This window comes from Macaca mulatta, chromosome 4 (assembly GCF_049350105.2).
Source record: "Macaca mulatta isolate MMU2019108-1 chromosome 4, T2T-MMU8v2.0, whole genome shotgun sequence".
Classification (NCBI taxonomy): domain Eukaryota; kingdom Metazoa; phylum Chordata; class Mammalia; order Primates; family Cercopithecidae; genus Macaca; species Macaca mulatta.
In genome coordinates, this window is record NC_133409.1 from 37756434 (window position 1) to 37766385 (window position 9952).

Genomic DNA, 9952 nt, shown 5'->3' on the forward strand with positions numbered 1-9952 from the left:
AACTAAAATTTAGTGATCTTTGAAAAACAAACTCAGATTCTTAAAAGTTTTGTTTCACTGGAAAAACTACATTAAATCCCTTCCAACATTGACTGTTTATATTTTCTTACACATACATTACACAACACAGCATTGAGAAAGGATGCTGTGCAAGAAAAATGAGAGCCAGGACATAATCGGATTGACCCAAGTGTACAGTGCAGTTGTTGACATTGTTCAGAGTGAACTGAACACTAAAAGAGTGAGCCAACCAGATGAATTCACCCCAGTCCAAAACACACTGGCAGTTGAAGTCTTTTTGGTTTTTTTTTTTTTTTAATAAAAAAAGGTTTTCGGCCGGGCGCGGTGGCTCAAGCCTGTAATCCCAGCACTTTGGGAGGCCGAGACGGGCGGATCACGAGGTCAGGAGATCGAGACCATCCTGGCTAACACGGTGAAACCCCGTCTCTACTAAAAAATACAAAAAACTAGCCGGGCGAGGTGGCTGGCGCCTGTAGTCCCAGCTACTCGGGAGGCTGAGGCAGGAGAATGGCGTGAACCCGGGAGGCGGAGCTTGCATTGAGCTGAGATCCGGCCACTGCACTCCAGCCTGGGCGACAGCGCGAGACTCCGTCTCAAAAAAAAAAAAAAAAAAAAAAAAAAGGTTTTCCTGGTAAGCCAATATTTCTATTAAAAGGGCCAATATTGGACTGTTCCAGAAGGTAGTCATCATAGCAACAATTTGTTGAGCACTCTACTTATATATTTATATGGCCATTTCCATTTGAAAGGCCCTTGTTCTCCATCTGTCTAAGTTCCAACTCCCCCTAGAGTACTCCCAAATCCACCCCAGTCCTAAGTGATATTTCTGAACTCCTATAGCATTTTTTTCTGTGCTGCTGAATGTCTCTCACTCCTTGCTGTTGTCTTGACCTTTAATTTAAATATTATACCAATACTTAATATTGTATATGCATGTTTTTTCTTCTTAAAGAGATTAAAAAGAAACTTGATGTTTTCTTTCAGAACATCCATGTCCAATAAACATCTAGATAGAGATGGTGTATCCTGGGATGTGGCCCCTGGAGGGTAAGGGAAGTGTCCTGCTCACTGTTGAACCTCATCACCCCGGCACATGTGTGACAGATGGTGAAAGCTCAATATATGAATGAATGTTGAATGAAGGAATCTACTGCCTGATGAACCAGTCTATTCCGCCTTTGAACATTGCCAATTTTAAGAACTTTCTTTCTTGTTATTGAGATGCAATTTACTTCACCTGTGTTCTCCAGTTTAAACCTGCTTCCATTTGAAGACTAATCAATAATTCAAAAAGTGTTAAGTTCTCTCTCTTTTATTTTTTAAACATATCATCCTTATAAGTCCCTTAAGGGCAAGGTCACATTATAATTCTCTGCTGCTCTATAGAATTTTATACAGTGCTAAGCTCTGTAAATGTTTTTTGATTAGTTAAATTCAATTCCCTCACCTAATTTTGGATTGAATCCCCTTGTTTGAATATGAGTTAATTTAAAATGTAGAAATTTGTTTTAAGGTTTAAATCTCTGATTCTAGAACAATTAACACTGCTTCTCCCTCTTGAAATTCTTTCTAAGGTCTAAGGAAACTTGTAAGTTATGGAGATTTGTGTCTATTGGGTTTGGTTTGGTTCTATAATTCAAAGTTCCTTGGTTTCAATAAACTTTTCCATTATCCAAATATTTCTGCTCCCAGGTACCCCATGGTGTTTCCTGATACCATTTCAGGGCATAAGGACATAAGAACATAAATTCAGCCCTAAATTCTGAATTTATGTCTGACATAAATTATTTTCATCAGACATCAGACATCAGACATAAATTCTTTTCAAAATAAATTTCTGAGGAGAAGAGGGAAACCATGTAAGACAGATGGATTGATCTGATATGAGAAGAAAACGATTTTCATATTTCGAGTTGAAATTCTAACTCTTTTATTGGTTCACCTGAGTTTCTGAATAGAACCAAAAGGAAACAAATAGGAATTCCCCTTCATTCTCCCAGTCCCTAGTTCCAGGAAATGTACCAGCTTTTTATTCTGTTGAAATCAATAGAAACTTGAGTTATATATTTTATTACCCAATGTTGTTAGTAACGCCTTTGTTTCATAGGTGTATAAGGCTTGCCGATACAAATTATTTGAAACACTGTATTGGTACATAATCCTTACGACAGTCTGGCATTATTGTAGGACTAAGAAGTTTAGAGTCAGAAGTTTTGTATTACAGTAAATATAATTCTTCTTTTAAATATGTAAGGGACACATTTTAAAGGAGAGAAGAGGTGCTGAAAGAACATCTCTAAGAGTGTATTGGCTTTCCCCAAATCTTTATTTCTAACACTCATTGTAAAACCTCCTCTCCATTCTCCTTATCAAGATCCTGACCCCATGAACAAGAATTCCTCTTTCAGGCTCTCCATCAGCCTCTCTGATCCCACTCCTCCCACCCTAGCCCTCAATACTGTAATCCATTAGCGTTCCCTTGACCATTGCTATCATTAATTAAGATACTTCCCATGCATATGTTGAATCAAAGCAGAGAGTAAGAGCTTTCTTTCTCTTGGTTCCATTTTATATTTTGTGTTCTTAGCTAAAAGTACTCTTCTTATAACATGATCACTGCTGCCCTGATCCTGGAATGATTCTGACCAAATCCTGCCATTCAAGCTCAAATCCATTGCCTCCCCAGTCTTGTTGCTATTCCCTTCTCTAAACTCTGAATGCACTTATGGCCAGTAGCCACATTGTTGTTCACTGTTTTTCAATCCCTTACTCTACCTTCTCACCTGGCCCCAGGTTTTTTCTACTTCATAACTTCACCTATCTTCTAACGAAAGGATAATGACTGTGTCTCCATCTTTAGCTCAAACTTCTGTTCTGAACTTCAGGCCTATTTATTCAACTCAGAAGAGCTCCCTTCCACAAGCTCCCACCAGGTATCGACCCACCTGCCAGCCATCTGGACCTGTAAATACTGCCTCCCCCTATCCTTACTATAAATGACTGCTCTTGACCCTATTTAAGTCTAGCCCCTATCCTTGAGCACTGGATCCCAAGGACATTGCTCTAGAAGTTAGGCCCTCTTACTTTTTTGTTTGTTTGTTTTGGAGACAGGATCTCACTCTGTCACCCAGGCTCTAGTGTAATGGTGCAGTCTTGGCTCACTGCAACCTCCACCTCCCAGGTTCAAAAGATTCTCCTGCCTCAGTCTCCCAAGTAGCTGGGATTACAGGCACCTGTCCCCACACCTGGCTAATTTTTGTATTTTTAGCAGAGACGGAGTTTTACCATGTTGGCCAGGGTGGTCTCAAACTCCTGATCTCAAGTGATCTGCTCACCTCGTCCTCTCAAAGTGCTGGGATTATATGCATGAACCACCATGCTTGGCTTTTTTTTTTTTTTTTTTTTTTTTTTGGAGATGGAAACTTGCTCCATCACCCAGGCTGGAGTGCAGTGGTGCAATCTTGGCTCACTGCAACCTCTGCCTCCCAGGTTCAAGCAGTTCTCCTCCCTCAGTCTCCCGAGTAGCTGGACTTACAGGCGCACATCACCGTGCCTGGCTGATTTTTGTATTTTCAGTAGAGACAGGGTTTCACCATATTAGCCAGGTTATTCTCGAACTCCTGACCTCATGTGATCCACCCACCTTGGCCTCCCAAAGTGCTGGGATTAGAGGCATGAGCCACTGTGCCCAGCCCCGTTACTGTTTATCACCAATTTTTCTTTCTCTATTGGATACAATAAAGAAAACACAAGTATCCTATTATATATTCTATAACTATCTGGTAATATTTTCTATCTAAAAAAAAAAAAAAAAAAAAACCTTCTTGATCTGACATCCTCTTCCAGGTCCTGCCCCATTTCTCAGCTTTATTTTACAACAAAACTCCTTTCCACCATGGCGTGTACTCCTTGCCTCAATTCCTGTCCTCCCAACAGGATTTTACCCCCATGATTTCATTGCCTTGTCCAGTTGCCATTAATCTCCCTATTACTAAGTTCAATGGTCAGTTCTCAGCCTCATCTCACTTAACGTCTTGGTAGTATTTGACACAGCTGCCATTATCCCATTCTTAATGTACTTTCTTCTTCACACTCTTTTGGTTTTCCTCTTTCTTTCTTCTTGGCTTTTGTATTTGTTTACTTTGTTTTGTTTCTTTGGACTTTTTTTTTTTCTGGTTTCTACTCATGATCCCTGACTTGGCAATATTGGTGCACCCTGGGGCCCCAACCTTTGGAAGTCTTCTGTTCCAATCTACACTCACTTCCTAGGTGATTACATCCATTTCATCTCTTTAAATACCATCTATATATTTAACATTAGTGACTCACAGATTTATATATCTATCTCAAACCTCCCTTGAGAACTCTAGACTCTTATGTCTAGTAACAGTCTACTCAAAATCTCCACTTGGATGTATGAAGGCTTATCGGATCAACATGAACAAAAGTGAGCTCCTGACTTTCTCCTCCTGATGCTCTTTGACCAGTAGTCTTTCAGATCTCAATTAATGGCTTCTCTCATCTCCCTTTTGTTCAGGTCAAAACCCTTGCAGTCATCCTTACTTCTTTCTATCTCTCTCAGTCTACACACGTTCAAGCAGGTAGTCTTTTACTACAGCAACTGTGGTCCAAGCCATCATTATCATTAGTCTGGATTATTCCCAAACCCTCAGACCTGGTGTTTGTACCACTACTTCTACTTTTGCACAACAACAATCAGAGCCATTCTTTTAAAATGTAAGACTAATCATGTCATTCCTCTGCTCAAAACCTATCAATGGCCTGGGCGCAGTGACTCACACCTGTATTCCCAGCACTTTGGGAAGCCAAGGCAGGCGGATCACCTGAGGTCAGGAGTTCGAGACCAGCCTGACCAAAATGGAGAAACCCGTCTCTACTAAAAATACAAAATTAGCTGAGCATAGTGGCATGCACCTATAATCCCAGCTACACGGGAGGCTGAGGTAGGAGAATCACTTGAACCCAGGGGTCAGAGGTTGCAGTGAGCCGAGATCGCACCATTGCACTCCAGCCTGGGCAACAAGAGTGAAACTCTGTCTCAAAAAAAAAAAAAGAAAAAAAAATTATCAATGGCATTCAACTTTACTCAGAGTAAAAGGCCAAGTTCCTACAATGCCTAAAAGAACCACTATAAGCTGTCACTTCTAACAATTCCTACTACTTTTCCCATGTTCACTTGGCTCCAGTTGCATTGACTTCTTTGTTGTTCCTCAAGCATATCCCCGTACTGATTCCACTACCCTTAGGGGACTGCTGCAGTTGGCTCCTTCCTGGCTACTTTGCCTTTAGAACTTCCTCCTCCACTCCATCCTTCAAACTACCATCAAATTTATCTAGTTTTTAAACTGTTTAGTCCCTCATCGCTACTTGACTCTAAAACTCTTCAATGTGTCTTTCTCTCAGCTTCTAGATAAAGTCCTGACTTCATTTGTGTTTCAATAATCTGGCTCTGGACTATCTCTCCAGTCTCATTTTTCACATCGTCTGTCCTTATCCTTCCTCCTTGCATCCTCTTCCTCCCTAATGCATTAAACACTGCCTGAAGCATACTTCCATGCCTTTGCATGCATGACTAACCCTATCTTAGATGCCCTGATTATCTTATTCTGTTTGTCTGTGACATTTTTCTGGTCTTCCAAGGTAGAATTGATCCATTTCTGGTCCTTGTATTGATCACAGCACTATCATATTCTATGCCTTTTATTATATGTATTAAATGAGATCCTTGAAAATGCTTAGCACAGTGTGAGACATATTCTAAATGCTCATTATTTAATTGCTATGATAATGAGTGGTAATGATGATGGTGGTAGTGATGCTCTATCTCTTCTTCTAGACTGAGATCTTTCAGAAATAGAATGTTTGTTTTATTTATCACCAGTCAGCACAGGGCTTGCCTGACCTAAAGTAGGCATCCAAAAATTCATTTGACATTTTAAGATGCACAAGAAGACATGTACCAGGATGCTCAGAGAAGTTTTAGTTATAATAGAAAATAATACTAGTAATAATTGTAATAAACAAACAACTAAAAAAGTAGAAAACTTAAGTATGTGTTAAACTTGACCATGCAACAAAAGTCCAGGTACAAAGTTCTTCAAAATGATGATGCAGAGTTGGCTAACATTGCTTCATGGTTCTGTGTTCAGCTTATTACTGAGAAATCACATAAGCACCACAAAGTACATTATATATTTGAGATAAAGGACATATACCGACACCAAACCTGCGTTTTCACAGAGACGTATCCAAAGATCATGGCTTCAGTAACTTTCTTACAGTGAAGAAGATGCCAGGTCAAAGAAAGTCCATGTCAGTTCACATCACTACACGTCACCACTGCATGTTAGAGAAAGCCCAAAATAGGCATGCTACCTGCCTACTGATGGCTGGTTGAGGGGCCATGATCACATGCCTGGGTCCACCACTGCATCACGGCTGAATGCAACCACATTTTGTATGTTAGCACATCATCTGGTTTACCCACAATTTCCATGCAGCAGGCCTGGCCATACTCACCATATTCATCAACGGCAGAATGGACAAATGAATAATGCTTTATCTCTTGAACCAGGCAAGATGCAACCAGAAAACAGAAACCATCCCAATTATTTTAAGAAAATTTAATATAAAGATCTGACCCAACAGGTATTTGATGAATGAAGGGCAAAAAATGAACACTGGGGTAACTCTGAGATGGTAACTACGGGAAGCAGCTACCAGTCCTAGTGTGTGAACAGACGGAAGAAGAGAGTGTTAGAAGCTGGAAGGTGGCTGGAGGAGCCTGTGGAGCTGAGGCTCAGGAGTGGGAGAAGAGGTTGCTCTCCAGCTGGTGCTGATGAATCAGATCCTTAGAGGGCCCCCATGGAGCTGGACCTCAGTACTGGCTGGTGCTGGTATTTTTGAAGAATGGCAATAATGCTGGTTCTGAGAGTGTGGGGAAAAAAACCTAGAAACAACAGCTGCTAGAACAAACTGCTGCTGCCAGGTACAATACCATGGTTGGGAAGACACCGATAGGGCAGCTAACAGGACAAGTCCCTTTCCTCTTCCAATGTAAGTGTCCCTCTGGTGTCTCCTACTAGCAAAACTTAGCAGGGAGCAGCCAACGAAAGAGAAGTATTTGCTTAGTCACAGAATCACAAAAAAAAAAGAATATGGGAGGGTGGGTTTGGAGCTGAGAGATAATAACTTAGTAATCTGTATATCCGTATAACTGTGCACCATGAAGCAGTGAAAACAGTGCACCATAAAGCAGTGAAAGTGGATGAAATAGAGCAATGCTCTTTTACATGGACTAAGCTCAGGATGTTGAGTATAAAAATAAGAAACATGCAAAATGTGAATAATTTACCATATATAGAATACACATTTGAAAAAGATGCAGAATTGTACTAAGTAGGATTGTGTATGTATATAGAAATCATGGGAATAATCTGTCACTATCTTAGGAGAGGGAGTTCCTCAGGGGTAAGGGGATGGGAACAAGAAGAGACATGCTGGGGCTGGGACACAGAGGCTTCTGCTCTATCCATATTGTCTTATTGCATAAGCTGGGCTGTGGGTCCGTGGGTGATTGCTATGCAAAACGATCTGTGTGTCAGAAACATCTGCATAAATAAAATGTTTAAATAACTTGGAATATGCATTTTTTCTTTTTTTGAGAAAGAGTGTCACTCTGTTGCCCAACCTGGAGTGTAGTGGCAGGATCTAAGCTCATTGCAACCTCTGCCTCCCGGGTTCAAGAGATCCACCCACCTCAGCCTCCCAAGCAGTTGGGACTACAGGTTCCCACCACCACACCCAGCTCATTTTTGTACTTTTAATAGAGATAGGGTTTCACCATGTTGGCCAGGCTGGTCTTGAACTCCTGACCTCAAGTAATCCACCCACCTCAGCCTCCCAAAGTGCTGGGATTACAGGTGTGAGCCACCACGCCCGGCTGAGTTTTATTTTATATGATTGTTAGTTGCATAAATATCTTCTTTCAAGAAGTGTCTGTTCATGCCCTTTGCCCACTTTTTAATGGGTTTGTTCATTTTTTTTTTCTTGTGGAATAAAATGTTCCTTGTAGATTCCAGATATTGGACATTTGTCAGACGGATAGATTGAAAAACAATTTTTTTTTTTTTTGAGATGGAGTCTAGCTTTGTTGCCAGGCTGGAGTACAGTGACACAATCTCAGCTCACTGCCACCTCCGCCTGCTGGGTTCAAGCTATTCTCCTGCTTCAGCCTCTCGAGTAACTGGGATTACAGGCGTGCGCCACCACACCCAGATAATTTTTTTTTTTTTTGTAGAAACAGGGTTTCACTATGTTACTCAGGATGGTCTCGATCTCCTGACCTCGTGATTCACCTGCCTCGGCCTCCCCAAGTGCTGGGATTACAGGCATGAGCCACTGCGCCCAGTCTGATTGCAAAATTTTTGTTTAAGTTCCTTGTAGATTCTGGATATTGAACCTTTGTCAGAAGGCTAGATTGCAAAAATTTTCTTCCATTCCACGGTTTGTCTGTTCACTCTGATGACAGCTTCTTTGCTGTGAAGAAGCTCTTCAGTTTAATTAGATTCCATTTGCCAATTTTTGCTTTTGTTGCAATTGCTTTTGGTGTTTTTGTCGTGAAATCTTTGTTCATGCGTATGTTCTGAATGGTATCGTCTAGATTTTCTTCTAGGGTTTTTATAGTTTTGGGTTTTACATCTAAGTTGTCAATCCATCTTCAGTTAATTTTTGTATAAGGTATAAGGAAAGGGTCCAGTTTCCATTGTCTGCATGTGGCTAGCCAGTTTTCCCAGAACCATTTATTAAATAGGGAATCCTTTCCCCATTGCTTCTTTTTGTCCAGTTTGTCAAAGATCAGATGGTTGTAGATGTGCAGTATTTTTTTAATTCACTTCTGAAATGCAAAATGCAAAGTAACAAGGAAGCAAAGGTTTATAACATAACTGATCAAAGCTTTTAGCAGGGTTGTTCAATCCATATTGAAACAAAATAAGATGTCACAGAATTCTTGAAGACAGGGAAATTGAAATTAGTCAGTTCACTCTCATCATTTTTCTCCTTTGACTTAGCTTCACGTGGTCTAGAAATTCTCAAAGAAATTGTTTTTTTGTTTTGTGTTTTTTTTTTTTTGACGCAAGATCTTGCTTTTTTGTCCAGGCTGGAGTGCAGTGGTACGATCACAGCTCACTGCAGTTTTGACCTCAGAGGCTCAAGTGATCCTCCCACCTCAGCCTCCCAAGTAGCTGAGAACACAGCCACACACCACCACACCTGGCTGGCTTTTTGTATTTTTGGTACAGACAGGGTTTTACCATGTTGCTCAGGCTGGTCTTGAACTCCTGAGCTCAAGCAATCCTCCTGCCTCAGTTTCCCAAAGTATCAGGATTACAGGCATGCTTTCTTTCCCATTCCAAGTACTTTATTTGCATACTCAAGAAATCCTCTTCACAGTTGTCCCTGTTTCTTTATCCAAATGTCTTCTCAGGAATGCCTTCATTGGAAGTAACTGTGTATGGCCCAGTGTAAGTGTGTGAGTGTGGGTGTGGGTGTAATAGCCTTATTGACCTAAGCAGGCATCCAGTCTCAGATGTCTTTTAGAACATTATCACCTATGGACTCTCTTGGAATGATGGTCAGAATGGAGTTATAAATGTAAAAAGAATTTGGGAAAGAGGCTAAAACAGAAAGAATGCTGCCAGAAATCACCTGTACAGAGCAATGAGCTGACACTATGAAGATAGGTCAAAATGCAAAGAAAGTAGGAAGTAGGAGCAGTGCAATTGCAAAGCAGGTTGTGAGCATATCACAAAAATTATGGAAATAGATCATATCAAAGGGAGCAATGTCACAGAGTGGCAAAGGGAACAAAGAGAATGCATTGACCACTGTCTCAGTACTTAGTGCTTGG